The sequence below is a fragment of the Eschrichtius robustus genome, chromosome 5 (genome assembly GCF_028021215.1).
Source record: "Eschrichtius robustus isolate mEscRob2 chromosome 5, mEscRob2.pri, whole genome shotgun sequence".
In the NCBI taxonomy this organism is placed as follows: Eukaryota; Metazoa; Chordata; class Mammalia; order Artiodactyla; family Eschrichtiidae; genus Eschrichtius; species Eschrichtius robustus.
Genome location: NC_090828.1, coordinates 15,797,064 through 15,812,099, shown reverse-complemented (window position 1 = coordinate 15,812,099; position 15,036 = coordinate 15,797,064). Strand labels below are relative to the sequence as shown.

Below are 15,036 nucleotides of genomic sequence, written 5' to 3'. Positions count from 1 at the left end.
AAACCATGCTCTCTGGGGAAAGGAAATAACCACTTCATGAATCATATTTTTAAATGCACACAGGGCTTCCTATAAGTGCTATAATTTATTTGATTTTTTTCCAACACTGAAGCCTCCATAAAATTATTCCACATGCATAGGGTTATGGCACAGTTTGGTTTCCACACCACACCCCTGAGCTCTCACCACATGTGTGAAAACAAAGGGTTATGCACATACCACAGTCTTGTGCTTCACTGTATCTTGAATCCCATTTCTCCATTTTAATAGTTATGTGGTGTTACTGTCTTCTCACTTGACACCCAATAACAAGGAAGTGACAATCTCTGTAATTGAGATGGTCCAGCCTCATCATAAACATTGTGCGGCCATATCAGACACACCTAGAACAGTCTGCAGAGCAAGACTGATATTTTTTAGGTCTCCAGTAATCTCCATTTCCTTGTGTGATATAAGGGCTGCAAAAGATCCCCTCAGGGAGTTTTGTTTCTGCACAGGGAGCCAGGACTCAAGGGTTCGAGCCAACATTCCCTGGGGTCAGTGACAAAGGGCTGGGCAGAATTATTTTTCCTCTAAATGTGAGCAGTCATGTCACCAAGTCTACAAAGAATTTTCAGATCTTTCTCTAGGACCTCTTTACACTCAAATGTTTCTTCATTGGAATATCACTCAAAGATTTTCAAAAACTATACTATCACTTTTTTACAGTACTGACTCAAGTATTATATGAGTATATTATACGGTGCTCATATAATTCAGGAGGTTTTATTTTTTTAATCTTTTTTATTTTTTGTCCCGTCTTTTTTTTTTTTTTAATTTTATTTAAGTATAGTTGATTTACAATGTTGTGTTAATTTCCTCTATACAGCAAAGTGACTCAGTTATACATATATTCTTTTTCCTATTCTTTTCCATTATGGTTTCTCACAGGATATTGAATATAGTTCTCTGTGCTCTACAGTAGGACCTTGCTGTTTATCTATCCTATATATAATAGTTTGCCTCCGCTAATACCAAACTCCCCTTCCTTCCCTCCCTTACCCCCCATCTCCCTCAGGTGGTTTTATTTTTTTAATGTGTATTTCAAAAAAGCACTCAGGAAGCTCTGACCTGTCATGTTCCGCTAGAGGAGCCTGTGCCGGCCTCTGCGATTTAGCAAGGTGAGATAGTCTTTGCCATTCACGGTGTGGTCCCCTGACCAGCAGCCTCAGCATCACCTGGGAGCTTGTTAGAAATGCAGACTGGGAACTTCCCTGGTGGTCCAGCGGGTAAGACTCCGCGCTCCCAATGCAGGGGGCCAGGGTTTGATCCCTGGCCACAGAACTAGATCCCACAAGTATGCCACAACTAAGAGTCCACATGCCGCAATTAAGAAGTCTGCATGCCGCAACTAAGAGTCTGCATGCAGCAATGCTGCAACTGAGACCTGGCTCAGCCAAAATAAATGAATTAATAAATTAAAAAAAAAAAAAGAAATGCAGACTCTCAGGCCCCACTTGGACCTACTGAATTAGATTCTGCGTTTTAACAAGTTCCCAGTGGGCTCTAATGCAAGATGCAGTTTGAAAAGCACTGTCTATACACAACATCCCAGCCAATATGGGGACAATGCCAGTTAAATTTCAACCTGCATGGGCCTGTTCAACAATTATATTACATTTGAATATGACTTTCTTCTGTTCTCTTGTTGCTCAGAGGCCCCTCTGCCCACCCAGATTTGAGAAAAATCACTTAAATGTTTGACAGTGTCTTTTGTGTCTTCTAGCAGATTGCCCTTCCCTATACTTGTCATTCTTGCAGGCTGCTTAACAGTTGTCAAAGACAATGTTATAACCTGCCTGTGAAGCTTGTTTGATCTGATGTCATAATCCTGTTGACCTGCCAGGCCCTGTGATTCATTGTAGTTAGAGCTGCTCATATTAATGTGAATTATGGGTAGGGAAACTTTGTTTCATGAAGATCTCCTGTTTGAACTTGTTAGATTTTGTGAAACCAAGACAAGCAAGTGATTATTTCCCAAATCATACTGTATATGGACTAGAGCTTAGAAATATATAGTATACCTAAATCCTTTCTAGTTAATATTGATATTGTAAAAAGCATGCAATAATATCTTATTGTATCATCACATTAAGAAACATAACACCTGCCTTATTTACTTTTTGAGCAAACCAGTGCCATTTAAAGAGAGTATACGGAGAAAAGCAACATAAAAAATGCAATTGTTACATGGGCTATGCATATTCAATCATTTAAAATAATTAGTCATATGAATAAACATTGAAATAATTACTCGCTAGAGTATAATTTTTATTTTTATTTTATTTTATTTTTTAATAAATTTATTTATTTATTTATTTTTGGCTGTGTTGGGTCTTTGTTGCTGTACGCAGGCTTTTCTCTAGTTGCGGTGAGAGGGGCTATTCTTTGTTGCAGTGTGCAGGATCCTCATTGCGGTGGCGTCTCGTTGCAGAGCATGGGCTCTAGGCATTCAGGCTTCAGTAGTTGTGGCATGCAGGCTCAGTAGTTGTGGCTCGCAGGCTCTAGAGCACAGGCTCAGTAGTTGTGGCGCACGGGCTTAGTTGTTCCGTGGCATGTGGGATCTTCCCTGACCAGGGCTCGAACCCATGTCCCCTGCATTGGCAGGCAGATTCTTAACCACTGCACCACCAGGGAAGTCCCTAGAGTATGATTTTTAAATGGTAAAATCATAACTCTTGTCCAAATATAAATGTCAAAGATTTTATTCAACTGATTTATTAATGAAGGAACTAGTCAGATATAAAGAACTAAATATTTACAGACAACTTAATAAAGAAATATTACTTAGATTGCTAGGTTATACAAAACTAGTTACTGACCTACAGGGCAACAAGCTGTTACCTTTGGGGGTCATCATTTCCACTGAACGGGAATTATTTGCATTTCTACCAAAAAAAAAAAAATCTGTCAGCTAGCTTGTCACTTCACAAGGTCTGAGACCTTTAATCAATAGCAAACAGTGACAGTACCATACTGTCTTGATTACTGTAGCTTTGTAGTCTAGTCTGAAGTCAGGGATCCTGATTCCTCCAGCTCTGTTTTTCTTTCTCAAGATTGCTTTGGCTATTCAGGGTCTTTTGTGTTTCCATACAAACCGTGGAAGTTTTTGTTCTAGTTCTGTGAAAAATGCCATTGGTAGTTTGATAGGGATTGCATTAAATCTGTAGATAGCTTTGGGTAGTATAGTCATTTTCACAATATTGATTCTTCCAATCCAAGAACATGGTATATCTCTCCACCTGTTTGTTTCATCTTTAATTTGTTTCATCAGTGTCTTATAGTTTTCTGCATGCAGGTCTTTTGTCTCCTTAGGTAGGTTTGTCCCTAGGTATTTTATTCTTATTGTTGCAGTGGTAAATGGGAGTGTTTCCTTAATTTCTCTTTCAGATTTTTCATCATTAGTGTATAGGAATGCAAGAGATTTCTGTGCATTAATTTTGTATCCTGCTACTTTACCAAATTCATTGATTAGGTCTAGTAGTTTTCTAGTAGCATCTTTAGGATTCTCTATGTATAGTATCATGTCATGTGCAAACAGTGACAGGCACAAAAACAGAAATACAGTTCAATGGAACAGGATAGAAAGCCCAGAGATAAACGCACGCACATATGGTCACCTTATCTTTGATAAAGGAGGCAAGAATATACAATGGAGAAAAGACAGCCTCTTCAATAAGTGGTGCTGGGAAAACTGGACAGCTACATGTAAAAGAATGAAATTAGAACAATCCCTAACACCATAAACAAAAATAAACTCAGAATGGATTAAAGACCTAAATGTAAGGCCAGACACTATCAAACTCTTAGAGGAAAACATAGGCAGAACACTCCATGACATAAAACACAGCAAGATCCTTTTTGACCCACCTCCTAGAGTAATGGAAATAAAAACAGAAATAAACAAATGGGACCTAATGAAACTTCAAAGCTTTTGCACAGCAAAGGAAACCATAAACAAGATGAAAAGACAACCCTCAGAATGGGAGAAAATATTTGCAAATGAAGCAACTGACAAAGGATTAATCTCCAGAATATACAAGCAGCTCATGCAGCTCAATATCAAAAAAACAAACAACCCAATCCAAATATGGGCAGAAGATCTAAACAGACATTTCTCCAAAGAAGATATACAGATTGCCAACAAACACATGAAAGGATGCTCAACATCACTAATCATTAGAGAAATGCAAATCAAAACTACAATGAGGTATCCCCTTACACCAGTTGGAATGCCCATCATCAAAAAGTCTACAAACAATAAATGCTGGAGAGGGTGTGGAGAAAAGGGAACCCTCTTGCACTGTTGGTGGGAATGTAAAGAGATACAGACACTATGGAGAACAGTATGGAGGTTCCTTAAAAAACTGAAAATAGAGCTACCATGTGACCCAGCAATCCCACTACTGGGCATATACCCTGAGAAAACCTTAATTCAAAAAGAATCATGTACCACAATGTCCACTGCAGCACTATTTACAATAGCCAGGACATGGAAGCACCCTAAGTGTCCATCAGCAGATGAATGGATAAAGAAGATGTGGCACATATATACAATGGAATATTATTCAGCCATGAAAAGAAACAAAATTGAGTTATTTGTAGTGAGGTGGATGGACCTAGAGTCTGTCATACAGAGCGAAGTAAGTCAGAAAGAGAAAAATACCGTATGCTAACACATATATATGGAATCTAAAAAAAAAAAATGGTTCTGATGAACCTAGGGGCAGGACAGGAATAAAGACGCAGATGTAGAAAATGGACTTGAGGACATGGGGAGGGGGAAGGGTAAGCTGGGACGAAGTGAGAGAGCAGCATGGACATATATCCACTACCAAATGTAAAATAGATAGCTAGTGGGAAGCAGCTGCGTTGCACAGGGAGATCAGCTCAGTGCTTTGTGACCACCTAGAGAGGTGGGATAGGGAGGGTGGGAGGGAGACGCAAGAGGGAGGAGATATGGGGATATATGTATATGTATAGCTGATTCACTTTGTTATAAAGCAGAAACTAACACTACATTGTAAAGCAACTATATTCCAATAACGATGTTAAAAAAAAAAAAAATAGCAAGCAGTGAGGTGAACAAAGTATTATTCCTTCTATTATCCTCAGGCGCTTTGCCCCCAGAAGAGGTTTTCTACCTTACGTCCAAGTTGTATATAATTTTTCTTACACTTATAGAAAACCATTTTCTGTTAAAGATGTCAACATGATTTCTAATGAAGGTTTAAATAGGCTCACTTTCCAAGTGGGCATTTATTCTAATACAGCAGAAGGTGAAAGCTGGCATACCTTTTTCTACCTCCTATCTTTCCTCCTGAGCTCCAGCGGGTTTTCAAAATAAGTGTAGATTTCCATGCCTAGTGATCCTTAGCCCTAGATTTGTGCTTGGATATCTGAGGTGGCTCAGAGGACAGGCAAGACAGAGTGCCCACTCAAAGAGCTGTGAATATCAGGAGATTCTGCTGCTTACACTTAAACCACATGGCAAGGTAAATCTGCTTCCTGCTTTTGATTGATCCCTGTGGACGTTGGTGTGTTTCAATAGGAAATTAATATTTTTGAACTTAGGCATTCACTCTTTCTCCCCTATACATATGCTAATTACATAAGATGTAGGTTTCTCTCTGTAATCATTTATATTCATATTCATGAACAATGTTGCCTCCCTCTTACCATTTGGCTTCTATTGAATCTCATCTGCATTATTCTCAGAAATTGAATGAATTGTGAGCTAGCATGGAAAAGAATCAGTATTCTGAGTGTATTAACTAGGAAACGTTGATCTATAACTAAAAGTTATTTTCTAAAATAATTGTAGGGAGGGTTTGAGGGTTTTGGGTTTTTTTAAAGTTTGTTTAATGTCAGGGTCTGCTTGCATTCAGAGCATTCACTGCATCTACAAAGAAGTGGGTCTTGGCTTTTACTCTGCTCCTGGCTTCAGCTTGCTCTCTGAAGGCAGCCAAGGGCAGAGAGGGCCCTTCACATTCTCAGCAGGGGACCTGGAAGAGGGGAAGATGCCAGAATCATCGAGTTCTCGGCATAAATAGTTCCAAGATCTGAATGCATTCTTTCCGAACAATTGAATGAATGGGTTTGTTCTCCCCTTCTTTCTGGTGAGCTAACCCTGTGTTGTTTTGGTCTGTTCAATAGCATTCTTCAGTGAAGATGTTTGGAGATAGAATGTAGATTTTTCCCTGTAAACCGCATATGGGAGTGTGATATAGGGTCAGAGCTCACAACTGCTGGGAGTTCTCAGGGTTAGGGCCTGCTGTTGAAATATCTAGAGATGTTTACCAAAAGGAGGAGTGTTTCTGTTTGGCTCAGAATAAAAACACTATTTTATGTGTTTATATAGCATTCACTAAAATTTGTTCTGATGTTTGGGATAACTCCATTAGGATTCTTTCCTAAACACTTTAGATTGCCTGTCTTTATTATTATTTTCGGTAAAGAGGTATAATAAAGCTCAAGCTTTTATCTGTATACTAACTGTTATAACTGCAAATGAGAATAGGTACAAAAATGAAAGGCATTTAGATCTTTCTGCATTTTAACTTTAGAAAAGGTTAGGTTCATGTAATGATTTTTTTCCCCCAAATAATTTAAAAGGCTTCCTTTAAACCTTGATGGTAACTTGAATTAAAGGTTTATTATGTTTCAATGTGATTTGTAGGGTAGCACTGGCAACGCATCTTATATGCTTTTATTTTGCTTACTTACATCATGGAAGAATGGTATCTTGATTATCATGTAGATTCTTGCGTGTTTCATTTTTCTTTTTTGCATGATGTGAAAACTTATAAGCATTAATTATTTCCATGCTCGTCTATTTTGAAACATTCTGATTTTAACATCCTGATTTTTTGCCTTGATTGTATTTTTATTACAATAAAGGTGTTGACTAGAAAATTTAGAAAATATTTGCAAAGCATGGGGAAGATAATCATCATCTGTAGTATCCAAACAGAGAAAAACTACTATTAATATTTTAGTCTATTTCCTTCCGATATTTTATCCATGCATGCAAGTGTATATTTATATAGAATTAGGATCATCCTTTATGTAGAGTTTGTATTCTGCTTGATATTATCTCACTTATGGTTTCTCACTTTGGTTGTGGTGGTTGTGGTTTCTCACTTTGAAACCACAAAAAAAAGAGGTTGCAGAAATGTTTCTTTTCAAATGGAAAATGTTCCTGCTATGTTATTAAATAAGAAAGCAATATGTATTTTTAACTCATTTTTGGTGAAAACAACATTACACCATGCTTGATTTACGTCTTTCCAGATTCTTCCTTATTACGATGTATGCTCCATTCTTTATGCTCTTTTTGCTTATTTTTGTTTTCTGATTGTTCTGTGGTGGAGCATGTGTTAGTTACTTTTTGGACTTCATCAGTATAGGTTGAAATAACTCAACAAGAATCATCCCTATCCAAAAACCTTTGTGAGTAGCTTCTTCTCTGATTATTTTCTTTCTTTCGTTCTTTTTCTTGTGGGGGTGCTGTGTTGGGTCTTCGTTGCTGCACGCAGGCTTTCTCTAGCTGTGGTGAGCCGGGGCTGCTCTTCATTGTGGTGTACGGGCTTCTCATTGCGGTGGCTTCTCTTGTTGCGGAGCATGGGCCCTAGAGCGCGCAGGCTTCAGCAGTTGAGGCACATTGGCTCAGTAGTTGTGACTTGTGGTCTCTAGAGTGCAGGCTCAGTAGTTGTGGTGCACGGTCTTAAGTTGCTCCATGGCATGTGGGATCTTCCAGGACCAGGGCTCGAACCCGTGTCCCCTGCATTGGCAGGTGGATTCTTAACCACTGTGCCACCAGGAAGTCCCTCTCTGATTATTTTCTTAGAATAAATTCCTAGGAGTGGAATAACTGGGTCTAAGTGCTGAATATTTTGTGTGTGTTGTAGTCTAATTACGTTCTTCTTGGAAAGGAGTTTTAAATGTGTTTTTTGCAAAGTAAAGCACACTTTTTCTGCCATTTTTGCTCTCACTTCTTTTCTTTATCATGCTTTTTGCATCATTATCTTTTACCCATCTTCCATAGCGTTCCTACCTCCTTACAAACCACACACACTCTTCTCTCTTCCCCCCACCCCCCAAATCCACCTTTTCTGGACAGAATTATCCCAGGGCTGGCTAGTGGCTCCACACGTCTGTACTGTGCTCTGTACACTGTCCTCTGCCCCACAGCTCACCTTGGCCATTCCAGAGAACTGTGAACTCTTTTCCCTCTGGCCCCATACACTGTGCCATACACTGTGCCAAACACATGTCTGTGCAGTTCCAAAGAAATCACTTCCTCATTTAGAACTTGCTAAAATCAAAACAGCAGATCCAATCCTGAGATGAAGATTTTGTGAGTTTTTCATTTCTGTGAATTTAGTAGCTTGAAAAAATTAGTGTAAAGAAGTTGTCCTTGAATTTTAAAGCACTCTGGTCCTTATTTTTTAAAAATTTATTTATCTTTATTATTTATTTTATTTTTGGCTGCGTTGGGTCTAAATTGCTGTGTGTGAGCGGGGGCTACTCTTTGTTGTGGTGCACGGGCTTCTCGTTGCGGTGGCTTCTCTTGTTGCGGAGCACGGGCTCTAGGCGCACGGGCTTCAGCAGTTGTGGCATGTGGGCTCAGTAGTTGTGACTCGCGGGCTCTAGAGCGCAGGCACAGTAGTTGTGGCGCACGGGCTTAGTTGCTCTGCGGTATGTGGGGTCTTCCAGAACCAGGACCCAAACCCGTGTCCCCTGCACTGGCAGGAGGATTCTTAACCACTGCGCCACCAGGGAAGCCCTGGTCCTTATTTTTTAGGAGCTGTTTAGAATAAGTTTATTATTAGAAACATAGAGCCCCAAATTAGAAAGTTCATTAGAAATGGTTCAAGTATTTTTATTACAAAAATGCCTAAGTTGTCTTTATTACAATGCCACCTTTTATGGCTAAAAATCCAACTGTGTGGCTAGAAGGAAAAATCTGTACAGCAGCAGCCATGTTGGCCAAAATTACTTTCGCCTCAAATGCTAGGGCTGTGGACCAAAATTGTCTCATCTCCTGATGCACTGAAGAGGAACAGAATTAGTTTATGATTAATATTCCAACCAGATGTCCGGGAATTTGGTGACTGCAGTTACAAAGGAAGACGGGGAAGGAAGGCACATTTTCTTTTATGTATGGTAACAATGGGTTTTAAATATTATGGATATTCCGGAAAGAGAAAGGCATTAAATTCTCCTAATCTGTATAACTGAATATCTGCTACCTGTTAGGCACTGTGCTAGGAGCTTTGATGAACAATGTCAAGTTGCAAGAGAACTTCCTCCTTGCTGATCAGACTGTTATAATCAACTCAGGAGAAAAACACGTGAACACGTAACTACAGGAAAGGCAATTTAAGAGAGGGGCTTTTTGGATGGATCTAGAGACTGTCATACAGAGTGAAGTAAGTCAGAAAGAGAAAAACAAATATCGTATATTAACGCATGTATGTAGAACCTAGAAAAATGGTACAGATGAACCGGTCTGCAGGGCAGAAATAGAAACACAGATGTAGAGGACAAACGTATGGACAACAAGGGGGGAAAGCAGCGGGAGGGGGTGTGTGTATGATAAATTGGGAGACTGGGATTGACATATATACACTAATATGTATAAAATGGATAACTAATAAGAACCTGCTGTATAAAAAAAATAAATAAAATTAAAAGAAAAAAAAGAGAGAGGGGCTTTTTGAGTGCTGTTAAGCAAGTGCCTTTACGTTCAGTTCAGGCACAGGTTATTTCCAACTGTGGAGGTACAGGAAAATATTCTGGAAAGGAAGTAGCTTTTGAGCTGAGCCTTAGATGAGCTGATAAGATCTTGATAGATAGAGATGGTTAAAATGTGCCGTACATAAAAGGAATGTAAAACTATGATAAAATTGTGCAAGGCATGTTTGGGAAAAGCAAGTAGACCTATCTGACTGGCGTGGAATGTTCAAATGGGAAAGGAGTGAGAGAAAACCCTGCAATGGTAGGTTAATTAAACCCATATGAAGCAGGACTCTGAGTCTGTCGAGAGGTTGGTATTTCTTTTTTTTTTTTTTTTTTTTAAATATTGTTTATTTATTCATTTATTTAATTTTTGGCTGCATTTGGTCTTCGCTGCTGCACGCGGGCTTTCTCTAGTTGCAGTGAGCGGGGGCTACTCTTTGTTGCGGGGCACAGGCTTCTCATTGTGGTGGCTTCTCTTGTTGCAGAGCACAGGCTCTAGGCGCGTGGGCTTCAGTAGTTGTAGTGCGCGGGCTTCAATAGTTGTAGCACACGGGCTTCAGTAGTTGTAGCACATGGGCTTCAGTAGTTGTGGCTTGCAGGCTCTAGAGCGCAGGCTCAGTAGTTGTGGCGCACGGGCTTAGTTGCTCCGCGGCATGTGGGATCTTCCCAGACCAGGGCTCGAACCCGTGTCCCCTGCATTGGCAGGCGGATTCTTAACCACTGCGCCACCAGGGAAGCCCCAGAGAGGTTGGTATTTCTCAGAGTTGTTTCTGTTTAGACTCACTACATCAGCATTATGTTGAGGTGTGAAAATGCAGGCTCCTGGGCCACACTGCAGATCAGAATCAGAGGGCAGTCCTCTGGAATCTACATCTGAATAATTGTCCTAAGTGAATTCCGCTGCACACTAAAGTTGGCGAACATTGGTTATTGAAACAGCAACCAGGAAGGCGGTGAGTGAATGCTGTGGACAGGAGACTGGCCGGCAGGCAGGGAAATGAAGCTCTGGGTGGGAGAGTGGGCGTTCAGAGGTGACAGCAGGAGCGGGAGCTTGTGGATGAAGGAGGGGGCGTCTGTGACTGCCGGTCACAGGTGGTGAGAGGGAGGAGCAGTCGTTAGGACTCTTGAGCTTCTGCCACCAGGGAGCCTGGGGGGTGGGGGGCGGGTCCATCAACAGAAATACGTATAATTAATGAATTTCTCTGAGCCCTACAGGGTCACTCTGAACCCCTAGTCCTCTGCAAAACTGTGTTTAACCCCTACAGAAATGGGGGGGGGTGGTAAACACAGTTCAACCCTAACAGAAATGCCCACATGAACAATGTCTTGACTTTGCAAAAGGAGTCTCACATCTGCTCAGGACCAGTCCGAGCCCCTAGCGCCACTGTTGGCCTGTCGGACGCCATGATGTGAAGATAACATTGCTGGGTCCCTTGCTCTCTGCCCAGGCTGTGACCTTGAGCAGCTTGGTCTTGCCCACTGCCCTCCAGGCCCAGCAGCTTTCTGATGTTGTCCCACCAGCTGGTCTAGGATATGCTGTTGGTGCTCTGAGTTCTGCAGTCCCTGCCCCATCAGCATCCTTCCCTGCTGATCTGCGTGTAAGCAGTAACTCTTCGGCTGCTTCACCAGGCAAAGCAGATCTGTGCCCATGACTCTAATTCAAGGGCCACAGTGGATGATACAGATGCTCTGCCTTTGTCATGGTGTCATAAAGTGCCCACATGGGGCACTGTGGCCTGGAGGTATGAGGAAGAATGGGTTCCCCCCTTTGGAGAGCCCTCTGCCAGAAGGGTCTTCAAGCAGCATTCTTTAGCTCTGTGTTTTGCAGATGGAGGCAAAATGACTCTTCCATCCTCTCTGACTTCCTCCGGGCTCAGACTCGAGTTCAGTGGGGCTGCCAGAGACACTCGGAGTGGCAGAACCTCCCCTCCCCACTGAGAAAGCAGAGGCTTGTGCTGGGTATCGAGTTCATTGTGCCTGGCCCTGCTCCTCCCTGCAAACTGTGTGTTCCTTTAAAACTCACAGAAAGACGCCCTCAGTCCTCAGCAGGTGATGCTTCGGCAGGACGGTCGCACGCCCCCATCACCACATATGCCCAATCCCCTGGGGAGGACACCACTAGACTCACCTCAGATCCCCACTTCATATGGGGAATTGAAAGGCAGATCCTGTTTGGAAGAGGAGAGATGGAATTATTTTCACTTAATTTTTTAGAGTAGGCGGTACATTTATAGGATATAAAATTCAAAAAGGGGAATCCCCTGGTGGTCCAGTGGTTAGGACTCCACGCTTCCACTGTAGGGGGCCCGGGTTTGATTCCTGGTCAGGGAACTAAGATCCTGCAAGCCGCGTGGTGTGGCCAAAAAAAAAAAGATTCAAAAGGTACACACAGGTATCCTGTGAAAAGGCTCCTTGCCAACTCCATCCCCTGCCATTCAAGTGAACCTGCTTGTGTATCAAGTAAAAATGTATCCATATATTCTACCACCGTTGTAAAAATGGAAAATGGTAGCATACTGGACACACTGTTCAGTACCGTGCGTTTTAAAATTCCACATCAGAGTCTCCTCATCCTTTTTACAGCTGCAGAGTATTCCATTGTATGAATATACCACGGTTAGATTTAACTGGCCCCTCTAGGTAGAACCTGGCATTTTTCCAGGGTCCTGCTATTACAAACAATACTACAATGGACAGCTTGTAAATACTTCCTTACAGACACGGGCGGGTGTATCTCTATGGTCAAGACCTAGAGTGAGATTGTGGGTCAGAGGTTATATGAATGTGTAATTTTTTAAAATATTGCCAGGTTCCTCCCCATAAGGGTTGTGCCATTTTGCATTCATGTGATTAAGAGACAAGAGTCCCTTTGCCCCCAACTACTGTTTCATCAACAGAATACTGTCAAACTTTTGGATTTTGTTAATGCTGATAGGTGAGGGGTACATTCTCAGTGGTTTGTGGGGCAGGGGAGGGAGGGCGGGGTCACGTTGGAACCTCTGGGTGTCCACAGCACTGGTTCACACACAGCACGCATGACACTGTTATTTAGAGAAAACTAAAGAGGCCACCAGCTTTTTAATGTTTCTTTAAAATGTCATTTTTTATTTTATTTTTTAAATGAACAAACAGTGAAATTGACTTTGCTTTGGGTGTATAGTTCTCTGGATTTTAACGCCGGGATAGATCTGAGTAACCACCACCGCAACACAGAACGGCTCCATCACCCCAAAAAAGTCCCCCATGCTCTCCCTTTGTAGTCGCACACTCCCCCTGCCCCTAGACCCTGGCAACCACTGATCTGTTCCCCATCCCTGTAGTTCTGTCTTTTAGAGAATGTCATATAAATAGAACCACACAGCGTGTAACCCTTGGAGACTGGCTTTTTCCATTCAGCATAATTTCCTGGAGATTTCATCAAAGCTGTTGCCTGCATCAGTAGTTTGTTGTTTTTTATTGCTGAGAAGTATTCCATTGTATGAAAGTAGCACAGTTTGTTTACCCCTTTAATGACACTGGGTTTTTTTTTCCAGTTCTGGGTGATTATTAATAGAACTGCTGTAAACATTTGTGTACTGATTTTTGTGTGAATGTAAATTTTAATTTCTCTTCAGCATAGCTTAATTTCCACTTCTTATTATGAGTAAATTTAGGTATACTTTATATGTTTAAGAAGCATTCATATTTCTTTTCCTATAAAGTGCTCATTTCCTTTACTCATTTTTCATTTTGGTGACTTTTATCTTAGACAAGTTGGTTTGGGGGTGCTGAAAGGACATCTGAATGAAAATGTCTAGCTTTTGGTTTAAAGAGGCAGGACTAAAGTTTGAGAGAGACGCCTGGAGACATAGTTGGGTTTTTTTTGTACTTCGCTTTTTTACTTTTTTATTGTTGCATAGTGTTCCACTCAATGACTATACAATAGCTTATTCGACCAATTTTTTAAAATTAATTTTTATTGGAGCATCTAAACATGGGCATTTCCACAGACTGTGTCTTCAGGCTCTGCATGTTTTTCTCTGTTGAAAAGTTTGTGTAGGTCCATGGCCTCATCTCTCCATTCTCTAACAGCGTGGCACTCAAATCTGTGTCTCCAATGTTGTACAGCAGAAACTAACACAACATAGAAACTACACAAACTATTCAACAGAGAAAAACACGCAGAGCCTGAAGACAGAATCTGTGAAAATGCCTGTGTAGGATCTATTAGGACCTAAAGGAGGAAACCAAGAAAGAGACTTCTTAGGGGTCAGGGAAGAGCCAAGATGGTGCAGGGTAATATTAATAAAAGCTGAATATTAAAGGTCTGCTAAGTGAAGGGTGTCAGTCCACAGGGCCCAGTGTTCAGAAGGAGAAACAACATCTCTTTCCAAGAATCCAAGCAAAACCCGCACAATTTTGTCTGATTGGACTGGTGTAGGTCACATGACCACCCCTGCACCAATCACGGTGACCAGGAGATACAGTGCACTGATTGGTCTACCTAGGTCATGTGCTCCAACTCCATAATTTTCCAGAACTTCATGGGTCCCCAAGGGGAGGTATGAGGCTATCGGGTCAAAGACAGATGCTGAAGAAACAACCAGCAAATGTCTAGTAAGTGGCCTTTGAGAATGGTGTATCATCTAAGTCTAGGTTGGCAGTGCAGAAGTGGAGATGACGGGTGTAGAAAATTCAAGAGTTTGGCTCAAGTTTTGGTAACCAGGAAACTTAAATGAAAGATTGCTCCTTTCCCCCCCCCCCCCCATAACATCCGTGCATAATCATAGCACAGGAGAAGGTCATGGGGAGAAAGATCATGGAGACTGTGAAGCCTCCATGAGGGATATTTGAAGAGAAGGATAATGGCGGAAGTAAGAACAGGTAAAGCCCAGGTGCCACGTGAAGGACATGCAGCAACACAAGGCTCCCCCCCACTCTTGCCCCTCTCCTATCTGTTCTCCTCACTGCAGTCAGAAACTCTTGTCATGTTGGTACCCAATGAGAGCTACGTCAGTGGCTTCACATTGCTCCCTGGATGCAGGCTTTAGGAAGCGGACTGGACTCTAGAGCCCTGTGGGAAGTGTTTCCTACCTGTGTTTACTCTTTACTCTCCAGCCCCAAGGGACCATCGAGATCCACAGGCTTATCCCTTTCCCTCTGAAACAACAGTAATCCTCTGTCTCTCCACTGAGCTGTAAGCTCCGCCTAGGTGTGGTTGTGATTGTTTGGCTCAGACTGGATCCTCTCGCACTGTGTCTGGCATATAGCAGG

At 41.7% G+C, this 15,036-nt stretch overlaps 1 protein-coding gene across 1 annotated transcript in view; it reads left to right on the top strand.

The window, feature by feature from the left end:
• The window catches only part of SGPP2 (sphingosine-1-phosphate phosphatase 2), a 141,421-nt gene that overhangs the window by 122,604 nt on the left and 3,781 nt on the right, over positions 1-15,036 (top strand). The gene's annotated exons all lie outside the window — the stretch shown is intronic.